This window comes from Anas platyrhynchos, chromosome 2 (genome assembly GCF_047663525.1).
Source record: "Anas platyrhynchos isolate ZD024472 breed Pekin duck chromosome 2, IASCAAS_PekinDuck_T2T, whole genome shotgun sequence".
Lineage (NCBI taxonomy): Eukaryota > Metazoa > Chordata > Aves > Anseriformes > Anatidae > Anas > Anas platyrhynchos.
In genome coordinates this window covers 29,777,665-29,795,747 of record NC_092588.1, presented here as the reverse complement: position 1 = coordinate 29,795,747, position 18,083 = coordinate 29,777,665, and the positions used below count along the sequence as shown (strand labels likewise).

Genomic DNA, 18,083 nt, shown 5'->3' with positions numbered 1-18,083 from the left:
GTAGAGCAATACTGTTCTCCTGTCAAAAGACTAAGTGATATGGCAAAAGCTAACACAGCAGAAAAAGTTTCTCTACATATAAGGCTGCTGGCCTTTAAATACAGACAATACTGGAGCTAGGGAAAGCTAAGGATGCATGGTGTAAAGACACACAGGAAAGCTGCATCCCTTGAAAACTTCAGCACAATTAGGAAGTTGTGCAATGAGCAGAAGCTTTTTAAGCTGAGCTTAAAAAGAAGTGAGATCACAGAGAGAGCCAAGGGAGAGAGATGTGTGAGTGCCAAGACGTGCAAGACTGAAGCCAGAAATGAGAAACCCCACCAGGCAGAAGCCAAATGGAGGAAAGCAAATGACCAAGGACAGAAACTGTACTTGTTCTGCAGTGAAAGGCCAAGAATGCAGACACCAAAGCTTTGACTGTAAATTGAGAGAAAAAGGTCAGAAATGGTCAAGTGCTGTGGCATTTCTAGCTCCTGGAGGAGTTTGGCATCTGTGCAAAAGGACCTGGAAGCTGCTCAACAGTTCTGCTTTAAGTACAGAACAGCAACAAGTAAATATAATTATAATACAAACAAAGCATGTGTATTCATCCTGTGTTGAAGACAGCACCCTTCTCAGGCGGTGCCATCAGAGGACTCAATGCCTGTTCAATGCCTCCCAAACTATGAGGCTAAAACAGTTTTCATTCAGGCAGGTGCATTTGACACAGGAAAGCTTCTGGAAGCTGGACAAGCACCCACCAACTACCATGACCAGCGTGGGACAGAAACCTGACAGAGGACAGTGAAAATACAACGGACTCATCTGCTTCCACTTGGGCAATGCCTGGGCACTAAAAGGTTAATATGCAGTTAATATAATGGATTTTGGAGTTGCTTCAGAAGCTAGTTTTAAGCAGAAACTTACTTGCAATCATGACTATGGAACAATAAGCAGCTAATGTCAAAAATCTCCTAGACACCTGAAATGGTTAACTACTGCTTTCACAATAAAAAGTTATATTGTGCTGCCCTCTGGTGAGGCTTTCTGTTAGGGGAAAGGTATTTGTGCCTGCTGTCCTCACGGCTATGGCTCGTGTGATGGTGCTTCAGAGGTGAACAAAACCCTGCTGCTAAGGATGGAGTTTCACAGAGTCTGTCATCTGCCTGGCTCGAAAAAATATCCTGATACCACCCTTGAAAGACTGCCAGACTTGAATAGCTTAACCTTGCAGGGAGACACCGCTGGGACAGGATAATGGTCAGCTGAACTGACTTTTTTCAGTATGTGAAGATCTTTGAAGATGATTTCTGTAGTTGCACTCTTTCCAGAAAAAGGCAAGGGTATCTTTCTTCAGAAATCTCAAGTTACTAGTGACACCAAAGTCGTCGTCGTCGTCGTCGTCCCCCAAAAAAAAAAAAAAAAAAAAAAAAGACTAATAAAGACAGACCTGGGGTACCTGGATAAGAAAACTTATTTCATCTAGGGCAAAGTGCCAATGATGGCTTGTGTTCACATTTCAAAATCATTATCAGTTCAGAAAACTAATTCTTACATTATATTGAACAGAATTTCTCCTTCTTGTTGGAACTTTCTCTTGCTTTTTAGACATCAATATTTACCATTAGTGGAATCTATACAACAAAAAACACCCATAGCCATTTCTTCAAAATTGCAGTTAAATGCACAATTATGTTTGTAGTTTCAGAAAGAGGGATATTTCACTACATGACCCGCACTTTTACTGTGAATAATGTGTTGTTTTTCCTTACGAGTGCTGTAGGGATAAAGCACAGCTCAGGCATTTCAGAGTGAGGACAGAAGGGTACAACGTGCAAGCAATTTGAACGTGAGATATACAAAAGAGCGTGGGAAGGCTGCAATTTTTGGGAATGCATAGAGTGAGAACGTCAGCTCACGAGGGAGCTGCTGCAAAAGCTTGGATCGAGACCTGGACTCCTTTCAAGCCTGGGGATGGCCAGATCCTGTGCATGCAGACCCGGTGGCCTGGGAGGCACAACAGGAGATGATGGCGTGTGCCTGTGCCCACTGCCAGGGCTGAGGCTCTCCATGGGCACTTCTCCCACCAACCATGCCTTCAGTGTCTTCTCACTGCTTCTGGGCTTTGCCACCATTTCATTCATGTCCCGTTACAAACCACATTAGGCCCATGTTTCAATCAGCTTCCATGGGGAAATGGGTGGGAAAAGCCAATGGCTCCGCATTTCTGGTTTCCTTCATGAATTATAGATAGAGTCTAGGCAAGGGAAGAAATTGTTCTGACAACTGAATGACTTTGGATGTGAAAACCCAAACGCGAGAGGACAGGAGAGACACTGGGATGGCTCAGGATCACAGCTCTCTGTCCTGAGCTGTCAGACCAGGAGCTTCGTGGGCCTGCCCCTGTGTTGAGCTTCCCTCTCAGGCTGCAAGGCCTCCTCGCACTCACTTCTCCTGCCCACTTCTCCCATTGCCTGTACCTCCAGTTACTATGATAGCATCCCTAAACTATAAAACAGTTTAGTCACATCATCTGGGTTGGAAGATCCCCTCCACCCTACTAGTGCAGACCTAGGAGGGACTGGGGAGAGTGGGGAAGAAGGCCTTGGAGGTGCGAGTATCATCATGGATGTAGCTCGCTTTATCCTTTAGTGCTATCTGGAAGTGGCTCCTCAGCGTTTCCTTTCTGCAGCTTGCCACAGCTGGTGGACTCCTGATAGCAAAACTTCACACAATGCCCAAATTTTGGCATGCCATCAAGGCTACACCTGCCCCTGCATGGGCAAAATAATTCGGCCAAACTTTTCACAGGTATCTCCTACTGCAGATCATGGCATGAAGTCTGAGAATCAGAATATAGGGGGTCCTTTTGACCTCATGCCCCTGTGCTAGAAATCCTCCTATTCTCTCAGCACTGCTACACCACAGGATGTGCCCACCTTTCTACCCAGCCTGGCTCTTCTCATTAGCTCCCAGTTCCTGTCTGTCTGCTCACTACCCAATTCTGTTTGCTGCCTGAGGCAATCACCTCATTTATAAGTAGTAAAAACAATGCTAAGACAGCAATAAGCATGCATGGGTACCGAATAAAGTAAGTACAAAGACATGGAAATTTTATCAAAAAGCAAAAATTCAGATAATTCACAGGCATTTCTACATTAAAATAGATGACACTATAGAACAGCCTGAATACAAAAACATTATCCTTGCTTTAAATTGGTGCTAGGTACGTAAGAGTAATTGCACACTATTAGATGTTTCTGGAGACAACAGGCGACAGGACTGCTGTTTACACTGAGGTCCTGCTTGCAGAAACTCTCCCTACACCACCATGCTACCAGAATCAAGACTGAGGCTTCTGCAAATGCACTGTAGAAAAGTTGTATGACCAATCTGTGCTAGTTTTTCTGCACCTGTCTTATGGTGTTTCAGCTTCTAGCTGATTATATTTAGAGCCAGTACTGAACTATGCAAACATTAAGACCAAGATCACGTTTTTCAGTGTCTAATGTATTTCACTTTTGGGGTTGGTGTGCACTAAATCAGAACAAATCCTTCCCTATGACAGATTAACGCTCTCCTAGTGCAGTTGCATTTTGAGCTACTTGGCTTGGCAGCACCCATGTAACTGGAACAGTTGAAAACAAAAAGACACGTCTTATTGCAAGCAGTCGGGAACTGCTACAGCAGACCAGATGTGCACATAATTAAGGGCTGGTCCTGAAAGCCTGATGCTGGAAGGAATTACTGACATGGACTATAGCACTGCTGTAGGCTGTCAGATGAGCCTTGCTGAGGCTGTGCGTGCCGTAAGCCTTCAAAAAAGCTCACGTTTCTGCTTTGTGAAACAGCAGAATGATGAGGTCCTGATCTAATCCCCCACTGTATCTACTTTTACAGAAATCACTGCTGGCTTATCAAAGATCTGTGTGTGCTCTATAATGCAAAAACAGACCCCAGACAAAACCAAGCAGTCCCAAACTACCAGTCACTTTTAACCCTTTTTAAGCATTAACATCCCCCAAAGAGAAACCAAGTATCTCTGAAACCATCTATCTGAGGCATCAAAGAAATCATTTAAAAAGGCCTGTGTCTCAGTAAATGCTGACCTACACTGCCACCTGCACTCAACCCACCCGTGCCGTGTCAGACCTTGTCACCTCAAGGTCAACGTATTCAAAGTTGAACTGACTTCTGCATTTTGCTCTCTATTCCTATTAGAATTTTAGCAATTCACAAACTCAGAGCCACCACCAAATATCTTTTCTTTCCTTACGTATTGCTCCCAATTCCACAACCTCCAGGCACAGAACATCATAAAATCTCCCTTCTGCCGCTTCCAATTCTGCATCAGAAACTTGTACCTCTGCCTCAGGTATATTCCAGCTGGAGCAATATCACGCCGTGCTTCCTCGCTTCCCTCTGCCTGGCCTTCCTCCTTCTGCTCACTTCTTCACAGCCTGCCTCCCCTGTGAAGCTCCCGTTTCCCAACCCTCCCTATGCTCCCAGTGGTCCTAATTGCACACAAGCCTGCATCGTAGGCATTTCCTCCTCCTCAGAAAGACATTCTGGAAAGCGGCAAAAATCAGGACAGTTACATGAACAATTAGCACATGAATTCAAGAGCTTGCTTCAAGTCAGCAGAATAATTTCTATAAAAATGGTGGAGAAGTTTAGAAAGTAAGAGTGTTTATTATTCAGAAAACAAGAGCAAGGTTTTCTAGCAGACTGTAGAACAGGATTTTCAAAGGAGGGTGAGCATAATTGTATGTGAATGTGACTGTGTCCCAGCAAAGTAGAGCCTGCAAGCAGGGGTTAATAAATGTGCATAATTACACACCTAACTTGTCACGTAGCTAGCACTGTTATTTGCCACATCCACAAGGTCTTTCTGTGTATAAGCCATACGCTCACAAATCTCTGCTGAAGGTATCTGATGCTATAAATCAGGTCTTACACCAACATGATTTCAAACTAACAGCCTAGAGCTCACAAATTCATGCCAGGGTGGGTGACAACATTACTCCTGTGTCACTGATAAGAGAACTACCCGTTACCAGCCCTGCAAAACCCCAGCACAAGCTGGGACAAACCAGTGCTGAGGACAGAGCTTTCAAGCATAGAGCCCTGGCAGCTGCTGGGGAAGAAACTGATAATGAAGCCTCTGTGAAACAGCTCGCAGGAACTCTACTGCATATTTTCTCCAGGCTTTAGCAGCCAAGTAATGGCTGTCTTGAATGCTCCAGCAGAAAAGCTTTATCTGATGAGTGACCATGCCAAAGACTACAGCTTAATTGTAGCATATTATTCTCTTTCCCACACCCCCACACTATCCCATATTGCTTTCTGGCTGCAGTGAGGTAATTAGACCATGATTGCTGCATACTTTAGAGCATATAGAAATGAAAGCTGTCTTTGTGAAGTTTTTTCCAGCTCTGACACTATTATTCCTAAAAGCTTTGCTTTTCCGGGAACTGGATGTTATTTCTTATTAAACACGGCCTGTTTATAATTGCACTTTGCTGGTTATAATTCTACCATGCCAAGTGCCCTTTTAGCCTTTGCAGTGCAACAACGCTCTACATGAAGTGGTTTGAACAAACCTTTTGCAAACTCAGGTAATAATAATGGAGATGGGACTAACTCAGAACATAGGCACACACAGAGACGGCCTCCGTGACCTGACCTAAAAGACCTCTAAACTCCATGTCAGTCTTATCCATTTTTCAAACTGATGTCCCAATCAGGCCCATGAAACACAATGGAGGGACAGTACTTTTCCAGAGGCTACCTCCGACTCCCAAAAGACCCTGAACTTTTAAAGATATGGGAGCTCGCAAAATATGCACTAGCAAAACACAATGCTCTGATTGTCTGTGACGAAATGCTGCCACAGAAGTGGGATACTTTTTAAAGAAAGACTACTTCATAAGGGTGGATTTCAACTTATGTGTGTTTAAATCTCTAAAACCAGGCTTCTGCTCACTCGGACACTATCTAAATGATCCGGGCTGAGAGGTCTCACCTCTGTACTTATCACAGGAGGACATTAGATGACTTTCAGTGACTACATGTAGATGCTTAACTTTTACATTGGTAAAATTTTAGTACATATAATGAAATTAACTATACCTAAACTGGGAAATTTTAAAAATGCCTCGTACCAAAATGTTTGGGTATTAGGGCCTTTTAATACACCATGAGTGAGATCCCCCCCCAAACTGAAGCATACCAAAATAATTCCAGTTTTGAAAAACCTAAACAAAATAATTTTTAAACTAAAAAGCCCACATCACTGAGTGCCAACACTAGCATGTAGTTTAAAACTTGGAAAGAAAGGAGTGTTCCAGGGAAGCCAAGGGGAAGTCCATGGAGGTAAAGCACAAATTCTATAAGAAGGGCTTGTTATATTTAGGATTAAATAATCTCAAAGAAAAAGAAATTAGTGAGAGTTGAGCTGTGTAATACCCTGCAATATTAGAAGTAGCAGTCAGTCATTTAGCTTAGTGACAGACAAATTTAAAGAAAGAAAAAAAATGTTCACATTGTCATACATTTTGTAAAGTCGAAGATCTACTCCAGGTTCAAATTTCTTCACTCCATTCAGAAAAGTGATTTTTCAACTTAGCATTTGCATTTCATTAGAAACGCCAGCTTTTCTCTTAATTATTCAGCACACATATGCAAGACCTTCTGCATTGCTACAGATCCTGAAGAGTTTATGTTTTATCTAGATCAGGCCAATGCAGCACACTAGAGATTCTTTGTGTAAATAACTTCTTTCTCACAAAAAAAGAGCCCAAGACAGAGAATGCTGTTGAAGAGACTTTTGGCAGAGATGAGAACTGATCCCAGATACCTGGAGTCCCCAGCCAGTGCCATATTTTCATCATCTTTCTTTTCTCCTTCAGGTTGGAAACACAGGTCTCCTGCTGTTGTACCATTTCATTGCAATTTCCCTCCAAGATGGGCACAGAGATTTCATTCTGTTGCTCCTACTGGAAATGGTAGGTGGGGAAAGAGCTGGGGCTAATGCAAATGATGATTGCCTGTGATATACCAGTACATCCTGCAGCATCCCCTCCACACCAAGGCACACACAGTGTCCCATTTGCCAGCCAGAGCAGCATGGGGTAATGAGATAAAACCAATCAAACTAATTCCTTCCTCAACACTGGCTTGCTGGCATTTCTTTCTCTAGCTTTCCTGCTGTGAAGAGTGAAATAGAAAACTCTGGACTTGATCCCAATGGACTGAGGCAATAAAAGCTAATCTGCAGTCCTATGGGAATGATCCATGAGCAGGGTTCCCTCCACGCACACCCAAACCCCTCACTCCCTCCTCCACAGCAAATACGATTATAAGATCTAATGAGCTGCAACTAATGCAATTCTGAACGTCTTCACAGCTAATGAAAAACAGGTCTTCTCCTTCGAGGTTTAATTGAGATATTTGGTTCATACACTACGGGAAAGAATCTCCCCATAAAGCTAGGCATGAATACTGCACTTATATATCCAGCAAGGACAGTTGTCTGTCAATTTTTCATCTCTTTCTCCTGATGGCTAGATACCTGATGGAGAGATCTGTGCTGAAGAGCTGTGTATGAAAATATCTGTGATGGGAAATGAACTTCATGAAATAAAACTTCTCGTGTCATTTCAAGGAAAATCTCTAGTCTGAATGTCATCTACTAACCACCACTTTGCAATATCAACTTGAAATAAACAGAGCATTTCCTCAACAAGAATAACTAGTAATCTCTAATGAAAATACACCCCTTGCTTCTTAAGCAAGAGTCAGAAGAGAGAATTGGGCCTGTAGCTTGGAAACTTGAATTTGCTCATTCACAACCAACTGACTAAAATAATATATCATTTTTTCCCTTTCCTCCAGTCTGCTCTTTCTGCTGCCTGTTGGCATCAATTTTTCTGCAATTTAAGAATCACTGGCGCTGTGAGACTTCCCCTGCCTCTGTGCTTTCCCCTGTTACTATCATTAGCACAACTTTAGCAGGAAGACCTACGATACGTGTAGCACTGCAGAGATAAAGACAAGTACATCAATCCCGCTGCAGAAAGTTTTACCGCTACTTTGAGCGAAGAACTGCCAAAGCATTATGACAGAGAGGCAATTGCTGGTAGGCGAGACTTGTGGAGCGTCACATCACTTCCCACAATCTATGAATCAATAACCCGCCTGCCTTTTCTTCTTCCATTTTTTGGCTTTGTGCTGACCCAATCGTTACTTTTCTCCCCCAAAGAAATTGGTCTTGTTAAGGCTTTGAAGGTGAAGAATAAGATGGGAATTTGATGAAAACCGAGGTTGGATACAGCATAACTGTTCTCCAGGGAGAAGAGAGAAAGTCAAAACTGGGCCAGTAAGAAGAATAGTCTTACACTGGTGATATATGAGGGGAAAAGCAGCTTGAAAGGTGTGTGTGGCTGGCCAGCAGTATCCACCTCTTATTTAAAGCCTTTCAGCTGTGCAGATGTGACCATGGCACGGACACACACATGCAGCTGCACCTGCCTCCACCTGCACGCATGCCATGAAAGCAGCCACTGCCTTTGCTCCCACATGACCAGGAAATGACTTCACCAAGCAGTGTTTCATCTGCTTTATCCTTGTTCTTTGAACAGTGTGCCGTGCTCAGGCCTGCTGTAATGCCCTCCCGAATATGGCTTATTTTAGTGGATAACCTAACACTAATGGGGAGCAAACAGGCGTTTCATCCTTTTCCATTGCTTAGGGAGACAAATTTATTGTAAAGAAGTCAGATTCTGCAGATGGGAAACAGTTCAATGGGACAGTTTTGGAAAGAAAGCGTTCACCAATCACGAGGGTGACTGCTAGTTATTGAAAGCTGAAACACTTACAGGTTAACTTGATGGCAGCAACAGCAAATTAATTTTTGCTTTTGTTGAAAGATTTTCTTGACTATGACGAAAAGCTGGCTAACTGCCCGAAAAGCAGAGGTCGTGCAGCTCTCTGTGTTCTTTGATGCAGTATCTAGTTGATGTGCTACTTTCAGAAAAACAACTGTGACTTCCTTTTAGAGAACCCTTTTTGGATTTTCAGCTGACAAGTAGCACATGATCACAGACCTTAGCTTGGAGCAGTTGCTAGACTACTTGCCTTTCTATTTCAATGAGTTATTCAAGAGAAACTCAAGCCTAAGTTTGGCTGAAAGAAAGCAAAAACAACAGAAAGACTCCACTCACTTTATCCCAGTTTCACAAGCCTAAAAATAGCAGAAGGGAGCTAATGGATTTTATGTGGACAGGAATGAGAACCCAGATTGGTGAGGGGAAATTTATTCTTAGAAAAATCCCTTATTCTGGAATTGTTACACACAGGCATGTGCTGACCCAAATAGATCATGGCTCCTATCATTCCCTAGTGCATTTAAACAGATAAAATGCTGATGTGCACCAAAAACGTTTTGGGAAAACAGCAAGCAAAATCTGCACGGAAACTGCCAGAAAAAGAAAAAGCACAGCAGCTGGTACACAAAAGCTAACAGGCAACGACAGCACTGCTGGCAAACACAGGTGAAGTGAAAGCAAGGAAAAGACAAAATGATGATGAAAAATTCAAAGGTCTGCCCGAATGTATGGAGAAAATAAGGCAGATACCATAGAATACCTACTGTTATCTTGGAAAGATAGCCATCTGAGCCGCTTCAGGATGCCCAATTTATTCCAGTATGCTAGTGCTGCCTACCCTCAGGGACACTGGTTTCCCCTTGATGCATTTTTCTGGCTTGGCTTTGCAGATATGATAGTGGAGATGGACAACTTGATGCAAGAACGGCAGGGGATTGGTACCCCTCTGGCACGGCAGCTGGAGGCCAGCCGAGATAGCCTAAGGCACTTGAAGCAGCTTTATGTGCCCTGCCTGACAGCACTGGCTCATGGCACACGCAGAGGCTTCAGGCACTACTGGGAACTCCCCACAACACCCACGGCGCATGGACATGGCTGGCAGAGGTGGCACAGGACCTACAAGGAATGCTTATGTGTTCCAAATAGCGATTAGAGACCAGGAAAAACATCCCAGAGCATCCCATATACTTCTGGGTGGGGAGTTGAGGGAGGCCCTGGTCTCTGCTACAGTGAGGCTAGATGGTGCCTGCAGGCACTGCCCAAAATTTGGGAGTCTTAATTTGCAGTTGAATCTCATACCACTATACATGTGTTAAACAGATACAAACATATTCCTCTACAATCATTTCCTACACAAGTGCTGAATACTGTTAGCACTAAATCCTTGTTAGAAAGCACTAAGGATTTATGTAGGGATGAAACATTTCAGTCCAGTATCAAAAGAACTATTTTCTGCAAGCAGAACAATGCCAAAGCATAACAGTCCTTCCAGCTGGCAAAACCGAAAGGGAATAGCCAGATTTTCCAAAATGTTCCGTACCACAGACCCTATAATGTTTAATTATCTGATGATGCTTAGGACTCTGGGTAGAGAAGAGAAGAAGCAAATAAAACCACATGAATCTGGCCATCATTTGAATATTTAAGACCCATCTGCGAAGCATCAATGTGTGTGCCCGTACCAACATTGTGTTAAACATCCCCACGCAGCTACAGAATACGTGTGTAAGCATGGGATTAACAAACAACTGTCAAAAGATTTCAGAAAAAAAGAAACACAAAACAATGCAAAGCAAAAACCAAAACACATTCTTCTCCCTTTGTGAACCTATTACAATGAAGTATTCATTTCCCTGCAGTTTTTCCTCACTAAAATTTTGTGTTACTGTAAAGAGATAGATATGCAGGGAACTTCTGGCCCAATTCTGTTCTTACATAAAAGCTGAAAACAGAAAGTGGTCCCACCTCTGGAATTAAGTGCAACTGCAGATTTCTTTTTATTTAAAGCACCATTAACATAAGTATCCAAGTGCTGAAATATTAAAACTGCAATAGAGGCAATTATTTGCTCAACCAATTTACATCAAAATAAAATATATAATAAACTTTTTTTTTTTTTATTCAATTAGAGAGACCAGAAAAAAAAATTACAAGAAAAAGCAGACGCCTTAGAAAATAATACAAAAGTATTCCTGCTGCAACTGAGTTCCCAGGAATTTTGAAATTTTAAGTCAAGTCATGGAGTTATTTTGTAGGCTGTTCTGCCTTTGTCTTTATTACCGGTGTGCTGCTATGAAAAAAATATCCAGATACCCTGTGGTTAGTGCTAAGCATTAGTTACTATCTCATGAAAGCAAGTTGAAACTTAAATGTCAGCCTTCAGTGTAAATCTGCTGAGATTTAGTCTCTTCCCAGAGTAAATCTATTATACCTCAGTAAATAGATAGGATATAAATAAAGTAGGAGCTCGGCAGAGTTTAAAATAGGAATTGCCACTGTATTAACAGGCTTATGGGCAATGTTACTTAGAAGTATTTGTTTTAAAGTCTCAGCAGGCTCATCCTGATGCCTATGGTGTAAAGCCATCTGCTGAACAGACAGAATCGATCTCTGAGTGTGTCCTGCTTGGTTTGTAAATTTACCTACTGTGACTAAGTACATAACTCATTATTAAAAACAGTCAGACCTGATCTTTCCTGAGGGTAAACTAATGCTTCTCATCATCCTTTTGAAAAAAAAGCATGCAGGAGATAAGGAATAGGTAAGGCATTTAAATGAGACATTATTTGAAAGGTTTACTCCCATGGCCTGACTCAACATGCAAATGTGGACTCCCAATCAACTTTGCAAGAGAATTGTAATTCATAATTGGCATTTCTAAAGCATTTTCACAAAGCTGTGTAAATATTGACTAATTAGCCACACAAGAAGCCTGTGGGGTAGGTAAGTAAGTACACCAACCCTCTTCCGTATCTGAGCAATTTTCTGGCCTCTCCTGCGGAGGGGACTGAGCAGGTGGGGGGGTTTCCAGCCCCATACCCTTTGCCAGCCCACGTTGCTCTGACCTCTGTTGTGTCACTTGCTCCTCTGCTCTGAAGGTTGGATGAGATCAGCTCTATTTTAGAAGAGCTCTGAAAATAGTGGGCAAACCTCAGTTCATCATCCAAAAGTCCCATTTAAAAAAAAACCACCTTGTTATTCAAATGTCAAAATAAAACCTGAGGATTTGATCTAACTACATACATTATTTACCTGATGATGGTCACCCATTCTACTTGAGGAACACAAAAAATGTAGTGCACTATTATGGCCTACTCCCAGAAACAAAGTGTGAGTAGGATACTTTTAACTAAATTTTAGAAATAGACCTCCACGTGTGTGTACTAAGACACTCCTTTACTTAAAAATCAGTGAACTCTTCCTCAACAAGGTTCACTAAGGCCACGTGCAAAGACCAGGCTGGGACAACCTGATTTAGTGGGAGGTGTCCTGGCCCATGGCAGGGATGTTGGATCTAAATGGCCCCTTCCAACCTAAGCTATCCTGTGACTCTAACCACCACATACCCTCAATGAAGGGTGAAAGAAGTGCGAAAGTCCTGCTGGAGCCTCCAAGAGGCCCTACCCTTCATCATGTAATAAAACACTGAAGTTGAAGTTAATGTCATTAGCCTACAAGAAGGGTCTAAAAACAGAGTGAAGATCCTTGGAGGCCACATCATCTAGAAAGTCAAATTCACCACTGAAAACTGTTTCCATCAAATCCAGCTCTTCAAATTAATTGTCCCTTAAGAAAGAAATAATTACTCACTAGTGTCTTAGGTTTTCTGGTTTAAAAGATCAAGTGCTAATGGTGGCTTTATTCCAGAGCTTTGTTAATAATTGCCATGTTCAGGGCTGACAAAGGTATTTTCCAAACAATTGCATTATCACAAGCTTACAATGTATACAACGTACACAATATGACTCATTTTCATTTGGTATAATCCTGCTTTGTCTATTGAAGCCATTGGTTGCGTCTCATTTCAGCTGCAATCTCTTTAGGACAAAGATTGTGACCCTGTGATTTTGTAAAGCCTCACTCACGGTTAAAATGGTATATAAATTAAATAAATAAGAAGAAATTAAACTGCAGGAATTTCTTCTCCTTTTATCAGAAATTTGTAAGTGAGGATGAAAATAGTTTTAAATGTATTTTATTATGATAATATCTTCCAGAGATCTGGTTATCTTGTTTTTTTTAGGTATTGGGTGATTCCTTTGAATTTAAGTGTGGCAACAATCCAGGTAAAAATAGTAAACAGGGAAAAGCAAATTAAGCTGTTGTCTGCTTGAGTACTAAATCCAGTGTTATTCCACTCTGAAGCTCATTCTTCAGCCTAGTTCATGTGTAACTGCTGGTAAAATACCAACATGTTAATGCTTTTTAACTATGGCCAGAGTTATCTACTCTGAGCAAGGCTAGACAAAACAAGCAGTAGAAATAGAGCAGAACTGGATGCCCTAGAGAGCAAATTTCTTCAAGAAAACCCCAAACCAAAGGAGTACAGACTCAATATGTGATTCAATATATAAAGTGACTCAATATGACAAAAGGGCAAAAAGGGCCTCTGTACTCAGAAGGTTTATACTGGCAGGAAGAACACAGAAGCAGTGCAATGAAAATTCTAATATTGTCTACAGAGTTTGTCTCCCTTTCTTTCTAAGCCCAAATAACTGGTGGATCACATCATTGAAAGAAGGCACTCCAGGCCACTTGCCCCTGCTCTCATGATGCCCCTCAGCTCAGGCCACCTGAAAGGTGTGTGAGATGACCTGCTGTGGGCCAGGACTATCTCTGGAGGGCTGATGGCTTTGGCACAGACACGGTCCCCAAGCCAGGCTGTTCCATAAGTGCTCAGTGGCTTGGGCCTCTGCAGGGCCAGGAACAGCCAGAAACATGCCATCAGTGGTAATATGGTAGAATGATAAGCCAAGGCTTATCTCCAATGAAGTTCCATATGGCATGCTTTTTTGTGCACACATCTTTATCTTCTTCAGGACTTTGAGAGAGAGAAAAAAAAAAAAAAAAGAAGAAAGAAACACATCAGTTTTTATCTCTGTATAGAAATACACTCATGAAAACAAGTGTTCAGCCTGCTCTGAGGCTTTGACAAGTAGCTCAAAGGACCTCAGGAGGCTGTCGAGCTCTTGCACCTGCAGCTGGAGAGTAGTGAAAAGAAATGGATACTTTGGTCTTTAAGAATAAAGTGTGAAGACTAGGTAAGTGCCTCTTTTCATGTACGCTGGTGTTCACCTACAGCATGTAAAATGTAACAGTACTGGTAAAATGGACTGATAAATTGTCTTAAGTAGCCTTCTGCTCCTAGAGACCAGCAACTTCACACAGCTGTAAGGTGAGCTGTCTGCTCCCTATGCCTAGAGCTTGTAATTATGGATTCCCCAACCTTCAAGCCACCAAGCCTAACAGGACACTTCAAACTCATTGTTTTTTTCATCGTGCCTTTCTTTTTGCTTAACAACACTAAAACCTGTAAAGGGAACAGCACATGACATCAACTCTGTGCAGTAGGTTGGAAAATTCACCCATTTGCACAGTGTTGATAATGTCCTAAAATGGCCATTCACCCTCGAAAGGCATTAGCATGTAACAGCAGCTGCTCATCCTCTGAGCACAGATGAGTGTTGGAAAGAAGTGCTGAGAGGCTTTGTCCTAGAATTACGTGTCACTGTTTAAAACATGATGTGAGGAAATTATTTTAATTGTCCATACCAGTCTGGGAATGAAATGGTCCTGCTCGCTAGCTTGGTAGGAGAGGTGCAAACTTTTTTCTTTAGTCAGAATGTTGTTTGAGAACATGTACATGCCTGAAAATCTGGAAAGCCTCACCGTGAAATAAAATGAAATAAAATAATCCCAATAATATAGCTTTGCAAAATACTAGCTAGTACTGATAGTGTTTAGCCATGTCTCACATAGGAAGATCCGATTTCTTGCAAGCGTTAGCAATGAAAGAGCACAAACTGTTATTTCTGAGATAAATGTTCCAGTTCAAATGTCACAGACCACATCAAAGGCATTCACAGCTGGTTCTGGGATTTAAAGAGGGGAAAAGAAAAAGACTTATACTGCCATAGAAAGGTTGGTGGTGATCACAGTGCTAATGACCACAAGAGAAAGATGAGATTTTTTTAAAGCATCATTATCTAGTGGCCTTGAGTGCTAATCAAAACAAGGACTATAATGCCTACTTTAATGGGGTTTGTCTCAGTAATGCTCCTAAATGGAATAAACTACATTAAACCCAGACAAGCTATGAAGAGAGATAAATGGCAAAACAATACACCAAAAAAACTAAAGGTTCTTTTAATCTGCTATTAACTGAGTTACCATCCATGGCATTCACAGTTAAATGCAGTTTTATAATCCATTTGTTGAATTGGACAACTAAAACAGAAATGTTGCTGTTCTTCTGCTTAAAACAACAGATTAAATAAAGCCCAAATTAACCTCCAGAACTGCTGGTTTGGTGAATACTGTAACATAACAGACTGCATATCTACCTTTTTACTTCTTTAAAATTAAGGAAAGCAGCTCCTCTGGAGTTTTTTCCTGAAGTAAATAGAGGGAATTTGCCCTCACCTAGGGAGTCCTGCAGATCAGCTGAGCTCCAGCACATGACAGGGAAGATGCTCCAGCAGACCGAGGACCTCTCACAGTCCCCCCATGACCACTGCCAGCTCCAATGCAGCAGGGATAGACACAAATGGATCTCAGCAGGCTTTGGATCACCCTCTGAATATTTATGGGAAGGGACACTGAATGCGAGGAAGATTGATGCATCGCCATTTACCTCCTCCTTCTTGTGCCTTTGGCCTTGCTCATCTCTCCTCTGCATATGCTGGCCCAACACATAGCCATGCTCACTTTTTTGACCTTGATATCCTGGAAGATGAGTTACACTTGAACCCCTCAGTGGGGATTTAATGGGTTTTCTATTGTATCTACTTTGCTGTACCTCTCACACTAAGCTGGGAGGATCCTCAACATCTGAGAAAGAATGCAGACTATAAGATTTTTATCAGATGTGTTCTTGCCAGAAGAGGTGACAATTTACAGATAAAATGACAGTCAAGACATAGAGGTGTTGACATTTTTATGTTCATTTAGATGCAAGACTGAATTGATGCTAAAGGTCCAGTGTTGGGAAGATGGAATAGCTCTTTGTCCATGCTGTACACAAAATGTAGGATCATGCACCTTATCTTGATGAAGTTTTCAATAAGGATCTTTAAAAACTGGAGCTGTAGCTTAGAAAACGTATAATTTATTCTATAATAAATGGGTTCACCCCAGTATTCCAGAGGAAAAAAAATATCTTATGGTTTGTATTGCTTTTGTAAAATGGTCGCTCTCCTGCACTCAAGGGACTGTGAAAGGTCAGTGGTGTTGAATATACATGATTTATAAAGTACTCTGGGATGAGAGGTGCTGTGTAAATGTAAAATATTATTAGAGCATACTCTACTTAATTGACATACACTGAAATGAAATTGGCTGTGCCACAAGAGCAGAGCTAAGAAACTAATTTAGTCTGATGACAGTGGCTTGTCTACAGCTAGTGACAGTCTATGGCAGCTTAAATATAAACTCATCTCACAGACAGACTTACCTAATGCTGAAAGTTATTGCTGTTCACCTGGACCAGGTCATAGGTAGATTTAAATTTGAAGACTGTGCTCCCTCCAGTTTTTCCATTAGAAATGACTAGGTGGGCAAAGATCAGAGGCTATTCTGCACCACGGTGTGGCTTCTGAGGTGTGGGAGTTCCTGTGCAGCCCAGCTACCCTCCCTAGAAATGCCATCTTGCAAGAGCCAGTTCTCGGGTGTATGCCAGGAATGCTTGGGATGGGTCCTCACATGCCTCAGAAAGGTAGCCTCACTTTCAGACTCAAAATACACATCTTATTTATCCCTGGTTTTCATGGAGACTACCAAGTTCCACCTAGAGATTTGATCCTTGAGACTTGTTCACTTACAACTATATCCAAAAAGGCTTCTTAAAAAACACAGTCTCATAACTGAGTGACAGTGAGCTGGACTGGACTAGCAGTCCCACTGCTCCTCACTCACAGAGTTTCTGGCTTGGAGGGGAAATATAAATTATCCTTTCATGCACTTTTTGGGACTGATTCCAACTCCTCTCTTTCTTCTGACCACAACAGCCTATCCTTTAACACTGCAATAAATAATCAGTTTGAAGCAGATTTTAAAATGTTTTAACAGCTGACATTATTACTACATTTTACCATAAATGGAAAAATCCCTATTCCCCTTCCCAAACAAAGATGTAGATTGCAGATCGTATTCTGAATTCTTTTTAAAACCTAGGCCAAAAGATCTCACCAGCACAATCTGTTCCCCTTCACGTTATTATTTTCACTCTCACAGATTCTTTTATCTAATTCCTTTCCTCCCTGAAGTTTACAGTGTCATTCCAAAGATTTTTCAGCTATGTTTCTCCTCCCTCCTCTTAAATTCTCTCCCTCTCATCAACCACCTAAAGTTCTTTTTCAAATAGCAATATTTTCTTTCAGAAGAGCAATGCTATGAATTCAGTACTACAAACTAATCTGTTCTTACCTTTTCTCCCATGCTAAAACAAGCAGGTTTTTTTCTTTCTTCTTAAAAATAAATAAATAAATAATAAACTTATGAGGTTCCCATTCCTAAATGGAAAATAGGAGTTATTTTTTCTGAATGTATCAATGCTTTCTCATGAAAATTGATATATCTGTCTGAGTGGTAAAGAAGATTTGGTTTATCTACATCTGAGAGAATAGTTACATGATGTTATTGCATAAAATGATTGATTTGCAGGCAATGGAAGTTTTATTTAAGAATAATGTCTAAGTTAGTCTCATCTAGAAAAACAATTTGTATCTGCACAAAAACAAAACCTACTCTATACTCAGAATAATTCCTGTCTTTACTGATGACTTAGACTATTTGGCTTCTTCTGTTCTCTCTGGATAATTTTTACTTTTAATAGATCTGCTCCTTTGGCTACAGCAGCAATGGCAGACGATGCCACTTAGGCTACACTGGTTGTGATTTATCTGTGCTCCCACTGTAAGCATTTATCACTGGGGACTACTCTTCCCTTTCGTCTTTTCCTTGTATTTCGATAGCTCCTTCCCTAACAAGGAGAATGAC

General features: G+C 41.5%; 1 protein-coding gene across 8 annotated transcripts in view; it reads right to left on the bottom strand.

Annotated features, from left to right (window-relative positions):
* PAG1 (phosphoprotein membrane anchor with glycosphingolipid microdomains 1) overlaps nucleotides 1-18,083 on the bottom strand; it is a 108,573-nt gene that overhangs the window by 23,969 nt on the left and 66,521 nt on the right. Inside the window, exon 1 of one of the 8 annotated variants that reach the window (XM_072034501.1) lies at nucleotides 4,344-4,478. The exons of the other annotated variants lie outside the window; for them this stretch is intronic. The gene's annotated coding sequence lies outside the window, so the exon portion shown is untranslated. Of the gene's footprint in view, nucleotides 1-4,343; nucleotides 4,479-18,083 lie in introns of those variants that run through there. 8 annotated transcript variants of the gene reach the window in all.